Raw genomic sequence first — 12,700 nt, 5'->3', positions numbered from 1 at the left:
TAAACAAAGTTAATCATGGCTTTTATGTTCCAATATATGTTTAAATCTCCATTTGCACTGAGTGTGTAACATTCCTCATTTATTTAGTCATAGAACAATTTAAATGAAGATCTTCTGGAATCATTGTTTCATAGAATTCAGTTTGGAAAACATTAGCTTTTATCACACCAGCAAAATTCCTTAGTCTGATGTTCAGGACCTTAAAGACTCACGTGTCTCTCCTATGGCCTTACTTCTTGGGTCTACTTAACATGTACCATATACACTTACAGTCATTGCCTCATTAATGGTTCTTATTATTCCTAATGAGGATGGATTTCCCCACCTCCTGTGTCTATCTCTACTTCAAACTCAGACTTCATCTTTCCAAAGCCTACTGCTCTCTTCCAGTCTACAAAGTTCCCACTCTCAGATGCCCATTACTGCTGTCTGTTCTACCCAACAGGTAGCTGGCAAAAAACTGCCTATGGCTGCAGTGACCATTTCTCATCTAGTGATATTTTTCAGCTGTAAATAGTGCATAATCGCTTCTAGACTTCAATTCCATGAGGACCAGAGCTCTGCTCTATTTAAGCGGTCTGAAGACAGTGCCCTCGATAGAGTGAACGCTGAATGCCCGTTAATTGTTTCTTCAGTGTAAGCTACTGTGTCCCTTGGAACTTAACCTTTAGCACAAGATGAGAGTGAGGACAGCTGCTTCCACTGCCAACAGTCCTTCTCTGCCTTTCAGAGGCTTCCTTCCTCATCCAAACATCTGTTTCTAGCTAACTGGGAAAGCACCAACAGTTTCCACTAACTTGACCATTTTGAACTAACTTGAATACTAACTTGAACTTACCTTGTTAAGCACTGGTTAGCTACAGAAGTAAATTAAGTCTGTTCATTTGTTTGGAATGATACCCAGCAGAGTCTAGAGTCACTAAGGCCTAGCCCAATATTGAAAAGAGGACCACACCTGCAAAGTGTCTCTCCATATCTCATGTGATAAGATGGTGGCATTCCAAAAACAGTCTTTGTATAGTTGATGTTCAGAAATGATTGAGTGGTTTATAGACTTTTGATAGTTAAGGGTGTTAGTTTGTTAGCTTCTAAGTAAAGGAAGTACCTTAAAGGGGAACTCTTATATTAATGGTATCTTCTAAGCAACCTTTTGTTTCAGGTAAAAATTTGGAGAAAATGGCCATGCCCAGAGGTGTTCCCATCTGGCATCTTTGTGACACAAGCTGAGTACATTCGAAAGTATACCTTTTTGCTGTCTTAACCTTGGAAATGTGCCCAATGACCTTGAGCTAAGCTTGCCTGATAATGTGTCTACTAGTTATCCATCTAGAACCTTGATCTTAAACTGAACATGCTCAGGAATGCACTCTGAGATGTTTTCTCACACGAAACAAACCCTGTATGTTTCCTTTTCCCAAGGGCATTGCTTTGGATATAACTCTTGGGCTCTCCTCACCTGCAGCAGGTAATATTTCTCTGCTCTTTTGGTGATGTTTCTTTTGCCTTTGCATACACTAAGATGAGAACCTACTGCATTTCATTTCAAAGCTTCCCAAAATTTACTTCACTAAACTGAAATCACTAGGAAGCAGAGCTTGATAATGCAAAGAAAGTTCAATGGCTAAGGGGGTGGGTGGCAAGTGTAACTGTGGGGATATTTTCAGGGCAATAAGGTATTGTATTATCTTTAACCAGTGCATTCTCAATCACAAGTGATTTTCATGCCTCAAGGAACATTTGGAAGTTCCCAGAGACACTGTCAGCTGTCATAAATAGGATCCGGATGCTACCAGCATGCAGTTTGGTTAAGACCAACATGCTAAACAACCTCAGTGCACTAGACAGACCTCCAACAGAATGAGGCAGTCCAGAATGCCAGTAACACTGGACAGAGAAAGCTTTCTCAGAGATAAACAATGGAAGCTAATGGAGCAGACAAAATCCCCTGGCTGGTGAAGAAAAGAAACTTGCTTAATAAAATGCATATTAGTAATTTTATGATGCACACTAGTGATAATTTTTAAGACTTCTGTTTTCTTTAATAAATGGAAACCTAAGCTGTGGAAAGATTTAATAGAAAATTTACTGACAACATACAGTTCACCATTGGGCAATTTCTCTAAGTGATAGGACAGCACAAAACATTAAGAAAAACATTAAAATACCGGAAAAGAATGATAGCTTAATATAATTCCCAGGGTAGCAAAAGCAGAAGTGTTGCTTGTATAAATGCTTAGCAATTTTCTTATCTGATAAACAATATTCAGTATGCATATCAACCTCCCTGCACCTGGCCTGCTTCTCATATGCCTCTGTAGCAGCGTTATAGACTGCATACATCTCTAAACAATACAAGCTCCTCCCCCTCTAATATTCAGTATGCATATCAACCTCGCTGCACCTGGCCTGCTTCTCGTGTGTCTCTGTAGCAGCGTTATAGATTACGTACATCTCTAAACAATACAAGCTCCTCCCTCTCTTCACTCACCTGTACTTCACAAATCTGCTACAGTGGCTGAGGCTTCAGCAACCATGGCTTCCAGCACTTTGTAGTGGGCTCACCTTTCCTAGGGCTTCTGGCAAATGGAATCATAGTGGATATGTGCTTTTGAGTGGCAATGTGTTCAGCTTGGGGTGAACATATATGTTCACTTATAAGTGGTTCACAATTTTAGGCTATGAGAGTAAATAATAAAATTTATTCTTAAATAGTTCTTAATTAAATACATGTTTAAAGTAATGTCTATTAGGTTTTTTGTTTGTTTTTTGTTGTTTTTTTAATTCAAGGTGTCACTAAGCAACCCAGCTTGGCCTAGAGATCAGTCCGTAGCCAAGGCTAGCCTCAAATTTGTGGCAATTCTCCTGTTTCGGGCTCACAAATGCTCAGATTACAGGCATGAGCTACCATACCCAAATAAAACCTCATTTTAAAATGGTAAATAGGGATGGGAGGGATGGTTCAGTGGTCAAGAGCACTGGCTGCTCTCCCAGAGGACCAGGTGTGGTCCCCAGTACCCACAAGGCAGCTCAATCACCTGTCACTTCAGTGCTGTGGGTACCACCAACTTCTTCTAGCTTCGGCAAACACATGCTGTGTGGACATACGTGCAGATAAATCACCCATACACATAGAATAAATAATGAAAATTTAAAACATAGTAAATTATTTTAAACGTAGAACTTTGCTGTGGAAAGGTTTGAAATAGCCTTGAATGTGATTTTCTTGCTGTTCTTTTTAAGGGAAGCTCAGGGGTGGGGAGATGGCTCAGCAGCCAACCACACTTGCTTTTGTAGGGGACCTGGGTTCTAGTCCCAGTGGCTTTGCTTTTGCAGGGGACCTGGGTTCTAGTCCCAGTGGCTCACAACCATTTATAACTTCAACTCTAGGGGATCTTATGCCCTCTTGTGGCCTCCATGGGCACCAGGCACGCAGGTGGTATGCATATATGTGGGCAAGACAGTCACATACATAAAATAATAAAATCTTTAAAAACAAAATAAAAAGGAAGTCCAAGAATAAACAAAAAGTTGATGAATAGTTAATTTCACTAATATAATAGTACATATTGAATTACTATGCAGCTATAATCATAATGTTAGTGAAGGCTGATTGCTGCTATAAGAACTAAACTATAGGATAAAAGCACAGTCTATCATAGGTTTCTAATTTGTATATTTAAATAAAAGCCATACCATTCTCATGATAGGAACAGCTAACTCAAAATGAGGGGATGGGGATGAGCTGTACTCCTTTCTCCACATAAATTTATACTTAGTAAATTTCTAAATTAAAGTATAATACTTTACATTTAGAAATATGAAAATTAAGATCATTAGCAAGTATTTGAGTTGAAAATAACTCATAAGAGTAATAAGAGCTCTTTGCTATACAAAACAAATGTTTAGATTTTGTTCTTGGCTTCTTTCTCCTCCTCCTTTCTTTCAAATTAGCATCCTGATATTGAGGCTCCCCATACAAATTGTCTCCTTTCCTCTCTGATGTACAACAATCTTGTTACCTTATTGTGCATGATTTGTTTCAACTATAAAACAGTGTCAAAATTAAATATTATTTGCTTTGGATTGTATTTTAAATGATAATTCTTATAGACAGCTATTTATAGTTCTTTTATTTAATTTTATTTTTGAGATTATAATTGAATTACAACATTTCTTCCCTTCCCCTTCCTCCCTCCAAACTCTCCTTGTTCTCCTTCAAATTCGTAGCCTACTTTTACTAATTGTTATTGCATGCATGTTTGTATGTGTATATACACATACATTCCTAAATATAGCCCATTCATTCTATAATGATACCTATATGCATTTTTTTCAGGGCTGACTGCTTGGCATTGAACAGCCAATTGGTATGCTCTTCCCTGGAGAGGGCCACCACTGCTGTTCCCAGTTTTCTCAGTTGCCTCTAGATCTTTGTGGAGGGTTGAGACCTCATGGGATTGTCTCTGTCTAGTTTGGTATGTTAGAAGAAGATGGAGGAGGGTAAAGTGGAATAGCAGGATACAAGTGATGTGATAGGGAAAATGAGAAAAGAGGAGGATGCTTATGGAAAGGGGAGGGTGGTCAATATAGAAGAAGAAAGGAGGTGGGTAAAAAAAAAATAATAAGAATGTCTGACAAAGCCATCCAACAAAACAAAACAAATGAAAATTCTTCTAGTTCTTTATGTAGCACAGACAGCAGTGCTGGGCAGGGCAGACAGGTGGATTTCTGCTGCTCAGTGGGCAGCTGCCCTAGATTACTTGGTGAGATCCAGGCCAGCATAAGCCTCTTATTACTTCTGCATTCATTGAAGAATTTCTCATTTCTCCACTGCCTTGTGTTGCTTTGTGCATACAGCAAGGTTCTGTACGGGGCATCTTATAGAAAATGATGGAAGAGAAAGGACCGAACATAGAGCAGCAGTTGATGGAAGTCTTCCCTGGGAACCTGACCTCACATAGGAGGTGTCATTATGTAGGTGACGAGGGGAGGGTGTGCCTAGGGTCTTGAAGCAGGGGCAAGAACCATCAATATGGGAGACTGGCATTCTTGGAAGTCTTGTGGCTTCACTCAGCACTCTGTGTTTATGAGACAATCTGCGCATGTTGCCCGGGACGACAAGCCTTCCCAATACTTTCAAATTCCTCCGAGCCCTCTATGCAAGGCACAACATTACCGACACCTTCTACCCGGTGTACTGAAGAGAAACTGGGGTGTAGACTGAATGGGGATGAAAGACGCATGCAAACAGTGAAAAGGACCACTTACTGAATGCCAGCCCAGTCCCGCTCACAGGAGATATCCACAGTTTCCTGGGGAAACTCCTGAAGGAAACTTCCGTAAATGGCTTCAGATAGCTCCAGTTTCTAGATGTTTTAGTCAGTACTTACCTTGTTCCACATTAGAAAAAAAATCATTTGGAAGAAAACATTTTTACTTCCTTATTTTTCTTCTGATTAGTATTTCAGGCAGAACACAAGTTCTAGTTCTATTCCTTTCTTCTAGGCATTTCGTTATTCATTAACGTGGGCAATTTTCTTAACTATCACCTTTTTGAAAAAATCATAATCCATGTCAAAGGGAATGAGCTCTAAATAAAACAATGGGTTTTCCCCATTTATCCCACCAGCTTTAACATGCTATACTTAGTGTGCCTACACCATACCTTAAAATAACTTCCAAAGGGTTTTGAAATTAGTGCACCCTAAAAGGAATTGAGTTGTCACCAGGGGGGGAAAACTAAGAAAAATTCACCTGAGGTGAATCCCTCTTCAGTAGTTACCTAATAGTCCTGTGCATAAAATAAGTGCTTTCTCTTCTGCCTGGATCACGTCGGTTACATAATTCCCTTCTTTCCAAGCAAGTGGAAGAAACAAGAGAGAGGAGCTATGTAAAGGCTACAATTAATAATGACAGGCAATTTGCCACAAAACCAGGTCTGTGTTGGCAGCTGCATAATGAGCTCCTCAGCAACTTCGGTTTTCTTCTCAGAAGTAATGGCTGAGCAGAGTCGGAGACAGGACTGCTCTCGTGCTTCTTCCCTCCTCCCGAAGATAACACACATGCACTGTAGTGGAAACTGATATCCTGGACAGAAGACACACCTGCTTGACCACAGGATGAGAAACGCAATGACTATGGAGAGGCTGGAATGTTGCAGGTCCAGGGCCAAATGACAAATTATCCTGGACTATCTTGGCCTTTAAATATAGCCATTTACTGCCCACTGCTGTGTGTGATCTGACACCTTTGTGACTAGGAGGTGGATCCTCCTGAACATCAAACAGACCCCTAGGTTCTGTAAACCATAAGGCCTAGAGTGTCAAGAACACCTGAGGCTTTCTGTTCATCTGTAACCCACCTATCTGCTATTCCCACTAATGTATTTGAAAGATATCTTGAGCTATGATTTTCTTTGTCCTGTTACTGTAAAATTTCATGCAACTGCTACTATGTTGTAACACGGAACTGGTGGTAGCCAGAATCTGTGTTCCCAGTCCATGGTCGATCTCACTTGGCTCCAGAAAAGTATCTCTTATCTCTTCCAAGTTTCGAGTTGTGCTTTCCTGTCAACAGCAGGAACCCACAAGATTTGAGAAGACAGGTAGAAGATAGAATGCCCAGGACAGAGAGTTGGGATCCTCTTCTACCCCAGCTTTCCAGATCCATGCATTGTCCTCTGGAGGAATGATTATTTCCAAGCCTCTCTCAAAGCCGTGAGAGAGACTTCATTCTCAGTGATGAGGTTAGATGAAAGGAAGTTTACTAATCTCTCCTGCTTCACCTTTCCTACTCCCTCTTCACTGCATGGAGTCATGGTCCAGCTGGACTGGGTGGCTCATGCCTGCAAACACAGCACCACCCGGGAGGCTGAGGCAAGAAGATTACTATTAAGTTTGCAATATTCAGGCTAGCCTGAGCTACAGAGTGAGAGCCTGTCTCAAAATAACAAGAGCAACCTGCACACAAAGAAACTAAATAAGCAAAACGAAACACCAGAGTAGTAGTGGGGGTGGGGGTGTCTCAGGGAATGGAAGTCATTTAATGCTCCTCCTGTCATTGTGAAATACAACCTACTTCAGACTGTTTGTGCCCATGCTTTTCCTTAGCAGAGGAAATAGGGCTGGCATTTTAGTGTGTCCGCTCTTCTGTGTCATGGCATGTATTCCATCCCGACACTGCTTCCTAACAGTGTATTTTGAGCTTGTAAATAATCATAGTGATATTCCTTTTTTTTTTTTTTTTTTTTTTTTGGTTTTTCGAGACAGGGTTTCTCTGTGTAGCTTTGTGCCTCTCCTGGAACTCACTTGGTAGCCCAGGCTGGCCTCGAACTCACAGAGATCTGCCTGGCTCTGCCTCCCGAGTGCTGGGATTAAAGGCGTGCGCCACCACCGCCCGGCCGTGATATTCCTTTTAATTACCTTATTTTGTGACCAGTTGTTTAGTTCAACTGAAGAAGCATACAGGAGACTTCTTGAAACAAAAAGCCATGTCAGTTTTGTGGTGTTCTTTCAGAGAAAGGATGACGTGCCTTATGGTTTTCACCAAGGGTTCCTTGGCATCTCCCTGGAGCTTCTTAGCAATACAAATTCCACAGTAGGTCTGTCATAGACCTACTGAAGCTGAAGGTGAGGGGTGAGGCCAGCCACCTGTGCTCACATATCCTAGAGATGCTGCCTAAAGATGGAGAGTTGCTGCCCTAGGACACTGTTTAATTAAACCACCTTGAAGCACCTGGAAAATGTGCCAAGCAGTGCTCTAATTACATCCATTGTGCACGCATATAATCATTAAATTTCACATAGTATGTTTATCATTCCATTTTATGGGTCATGAATATGTGGGAGTGGCAAGCAGATACCACAGTCCATACCCTTAACTGCTAAAGCCCAATATTGATCAGTAAGTAATACCAGGAATTCACTAGCTAAAGTATTAAAACTCTCAGAAAGTAACTGCTTTAATACATTTCAATCATGCATCTCCAGGAAATACTTTTTTAAGTTAAGAAATTGTTTATTCATTTTACATACCAACCATAGATCTCCCTTTCATCCTTCCTCCTGCTCCTTCCCCAGCCTCCCCCCAACCCCCCCATCCCTCATCCTAAAAGGTAAGGCCTCTCATGGGGAGTCAGCAAAGCCTGGTACATTCAGTTGAGGCAAGTCTGAGCCCCTCCCCTTGCATCAAGGCTGTGCAAGGTGTTCCTCCATAGGCAATAGGCTCCAAAAAGCCAGTTCATGCACCAGAGATAGATCCTATTCCCACTGCCAGGGGCCCCTTAAACAGACCAAGCTATACAACTGTCTCACTTATGCTGAGGGCCTAGTCCAGTCCCAGGCAGACTCCACAGTTGCCGGTCTAAAGTTCATGAGTTCCCACTAGATTGGTTCAATTGTATCTGTAAGTTTCCCCATCATGGTCTTGATGTGCCTTGCTCATAGAATCCCTCTTCCTTCTCTTCAATTGGATTTCTGGAGCTCAGCCTGGTGCTTGGCTGTGGCTCTGTGTGTCTGTTTCCATTAGTTACTGGATGAAGACTTTATGATGACAGTTAGGGTATTCACCAATCTGATTACCAGGGTAGGCCAGCTCAGGCAACCTCTCCACTATTGCTAGTAGTCTAAGCTGGCGTTATTCTTGTGGATTCCTGGGAATTTCCCTCACATCAGGTTTCTCCTTTTTCCCATGATTTGTCCCTCTATCAAAGTATCTCTTTCATTACTCTCACATTCCATCTCTGTTCCAGTTCAACCATCCCATTCTCTCATGTTCTCATCCCCCATCCTCTACCCTCTATTGCCTCCTATCACCTCCAGTTTACTCAGGAGATCTCATATATTTCCCCTTCCCAGGGCAATCCGTATGTCCCTCTTGGAGTCCTCCTTGTTACCTAGCTTCTCTGGAGCTGTGGGTTGTAGTCTGATTACCTTTGCTTTACACCTAGTATCCACTTATGAGTGAATACATACCATGTTTGTCTTTTTGAGTCTAGGTTACCTCACTCAGGATGATATTTTATAGTTCTATCCATTTGCCTGAAAAATTCATGATGTCATTGTTTTTTTACTGCTGAGTAGTACTCCATTGTGTATATGTACCACATTTATTTTCTTTATTCATTCTTCCACTGGGGGGCATCTAGGTTGTTTCCAGGTTCTAGATATTACAAATAATGCTGCTGTGAACATAGTTGAGCAACTGTCCTTGTGGCATGATTGAGCATTCATTGAGTATATGCCGAAGAGTGGTATCATTTGGTCTTGAGGTAGATTGATTTTCTGAGAAACCTCATACTGATTTCTAAAGTGGCTGTACAAGTTTACACTCCCACCAACAGGTGAGGAGTGTTCCCCTTGCTCCCCATCCTCTCCAATAAGCTGTCATCCGTGTTTTTGATCTTAGCCATTCTTACAGGTGTAAGATGGTATCTCAGAGTCATTTTGATTTGCATTTCCCTGATAATTAAGGATGCTGAGCAATTTCTTAAATGTCTTTCGGCCATTTGAGATTCTTCTGTTGAGAATTCTCTGTTTAGATCTGTAGCCTATTTTAATTGGATTATTTGGTATTTTGATGTCTAGAGTTCATTATATATTTTGGAGATCAGCCCTTTCTCAGATGTGGGGTTGGTGCAGATCTTTTCCCATTCTATAGGCTATTGTTTTGTCTTATTGATCTTGTCCTTTGCCTTACAAAAGCTTCTCAGGTTCAGGAAGTCCCATTTATTAATTATTGCTATCAGTGTCTGTGCTACTGGTGTTATATTTAAGAAGTGGTCTCCCCTGCCAGTGTGTTCAAGACTGCTTCCTACTTTTTCTTCTATCAGGTTCAGTGTAATGGGGTAATCCAGAAAATTTTTAAGCAGCACTCCAGTTTACTCATATATATTTGGTCATATGATTCTGTCAGAGCCTTTGGCAGACAATCCTGACACCTCTTGTCCTGCTGCAGTTTGTATGGCTGGCAATTCAAATTCTTTTCTGCAAATACTCAGAGACATATATCCTTATTTATTTATTTTTTTCTATTTATTTGTTTAATATGTATGGGTGATTTGCCTACATGTGTGTCTATGGACCATTTGTGTTCCTGGTGCCCACAGAGACTAGAAGAGGGCATTGGATCCTCTGAAACTGGAGTTATAAATGGTTGTAAGCTTCCATATGGGTGCTGGGAAATGAACCTGGGTCCTCTGGAAGAGCAGCCAGTACTCTTAACCACTGAGTCATCTCTCTAGCCTCTATCTTCAATTATTAATGTATGTCAGACACTATCCAGCACATGAGGGAATGCAGCTAAGTGAGAAATAACACAGCACATGTAAAGCAGTTTGGACATAGAATGTGGGATACAACAAGGAAGATATCTGAGGAACGTCAGTGGGCATTGCCGTTATTTGGGTAATGTGAGGGAGGAAGGCGAACAGGACCATGGGATCGCACAGGCACAGCCGATGCTGTAGCAGAACAAAGGCTGTACTGCTGTGCTGATGTGCTCCTGTGCTGTTGTGCTCTCCTTCTAAGTCTGTGACAGTGCTGCTAAAGGGGAGAGCAGCACACACTCCTCTAGTCTTCTCCTTCCTCCTCATCTTCACTTGGGGAACCCCACTGTTTAATGCTTTTACAAAGTCACCATAAGACTTTATGTAGAACTAAATCATGGGTTCATTTCTCTCGAACAGAAAGGAGCAGAGATAAGATCTTCTTTCTATAAGGAAGAACTGAGAAGACACCTGAAGACAAATGTTCTACTTCCCTGAAGCCAAGACTGCCAGGGTGAAAATGATGCCATTTGCACGGTACCTAAATCAGGAGGGTTTTCAGTACACAGCTTCCAGCTTCCACAGTCAATGTCTCATTTAAACAGTGTAGGACAAGTAGGTGGGATGAGGAGGCCAAAGGTTACCAAGCGAAGAACAAGGGAAAGAATGCTAATATTTCCTAGTATCTCATCAAGAGCCACCAGCGCTTCTTACAGCCGAAAAGGTTTTATTAAAATTCTGTGTGAACTCATGTTACTGATTAATTCAACTTTCATGCTGAGGATTTTGGTCCACGCAGTTCAGACTATCTAGCTAACTATTCAGTGTTTGCTTTATGCATTAATACCCAGAGTAACTGAATAAATGTTACAGTGAAGGCTTCTAAAGCAGCCATGGGCCTTGATGACCTTGGCTGGGTGAGGCTGGATAACAATTGATGGACAGGCCTATCAGTGGTGGGGCATGCCTTTATTCCCAGCACTCAGGAGGCAGAGGCAGGCTCTGTGAGTTCGAGGCCAGCCTGGTCTACAGAGTGAGTTCCAGGACAGGCTCCAAAAGCTACACAGAGAAACCCTGTCTCGAAAAACAAACAAACAAACAAGAATTGATGGACAACTAACAACTTATCATCTAGTGCCCTACTTCTCTGCAACTTTTCTGGAAAGGGCTGTTTCTACCTGCTGTTATTCTTCCCATCATCACCTCTAGTTACTACTGTCAATCATACAGGTCATTTGGCTCTGCTCCCATCAGGACCATCAATCATATCATCTTAACACTGGAATGCAAAGACGATTCTCTTGCTGCATCTTGGGAAATGAGCCAGTAACATCAAGAGCTGACTACTTACCCCTTTTCAATCCCAGTATGTACTTTAATTAGTCAGGTGACTTCTCTATCAGCTCATCTCATTCTTTTCTTTGGATCCTGTTCATCTGAACTCCATCATCATTAAAGCATCTAACTCATTTCAAACGCTAAATCAATTGAGAGATAGAGGCAAAAATATTCGTTGTGGTACAATAAATTTATGCTCTACTTATCTACTCCTCAGCTTAAGGATATTGCTATTAGATACAATTTTTTCTTTTGTCTCCTTTGGGTGTCATATTTTCTCCTTCCCTCTCAGAAGCAACCACCTTCCTGAATTTTGTATGTTATGTGTTCTTCTCCTCTTTCTTTATTATCTACCTCAGGAGGTCCTCTCCCTACACTCCAGCAAACATATACCTCAGGAAGTCATCTTCCCATATACACCCCAACACACACACACACACACACACACACACACACACACCCCTTAGGAGGTTATCTCCTTATACCCCAACACACACACATAAACTTACTCTATACACATGGACTAGCATGTCTGCAATATTCTGTGACTTCTAGCATACATTTTAAGGCAAGCATTATAGGATTTCTATTATAGCATTAGTTGTAAGTGGATCTATGTGGGAAAGGGTATATATAATAACACTATATGTAGATGGGGAGGTGAAGAGTTAATGAGTCAGAGCCTTTTGTTGTGTTAATATTGACTATGATTTCCCAAGTAGAAGCAAACATATTTGACATCTTTTTCACAGATCATCTTTGATTTTATCATATCTGACGAGATATAGTGCTGTACCAAAGGCAAGCATACAATTGTTCAGAGAGAAAGCTATGTAAGCAATTCAATCTTTTCATGTCCTTGTGTGGGGGGCTGCCTGTTGGTCATACTAGGACCTGTGAAGTGGACAAGACCATCCAGCAGCAGCAGCAGTAGCAGCAGCAGCACTACCACCACCACTACCACCACCAAAACCACCACCACCACACTTCTCCACATTTTGGAAAGCATGGTGAGAGGCAGATACTGGCTACAGAAATACAAGTGTGACCAAAGAGTTGAAAGATTTGGATTAGGGTGGTACATAGATATGTCTGCAT

General features: G+C 41.4%; 1 protein-coding gene across 1 annotated transcript in view; it reads right to left on the bottom strand.

The window, feature by feature from the left end:
• Nucleotides 1-12,700, bottom strand: part of Gpr158 (G protein-coupled receptor 158) — a 366,630-nt gene that overhangs the window by 105,844 nt on the left and 248,086 nt on the right. The window lies entirely within an intron of this gene.

The sequence above is a fragment of the Peromyscus californicus genome, unplaced genomic scaffold (genome assembly GCF_007827085.1).
Source record: "Peromyscus californicus insignis strain IS unplaced genomic scaffold, ASM782708v3 Scaffold_8__1_contigs__length_139910024, whole genome shotgun sequence".
Lineage (NCBI taxonomy): Eukaryota > Metazoa > Chordata > Mammalia > Rodentia > Cricetidae > Peromyscus > Peromyscus californicus.
Note: the sequence above shows the minus strand (reverse complement) of the source record. Positions and strands in the feature narration are given on the sequence as shown.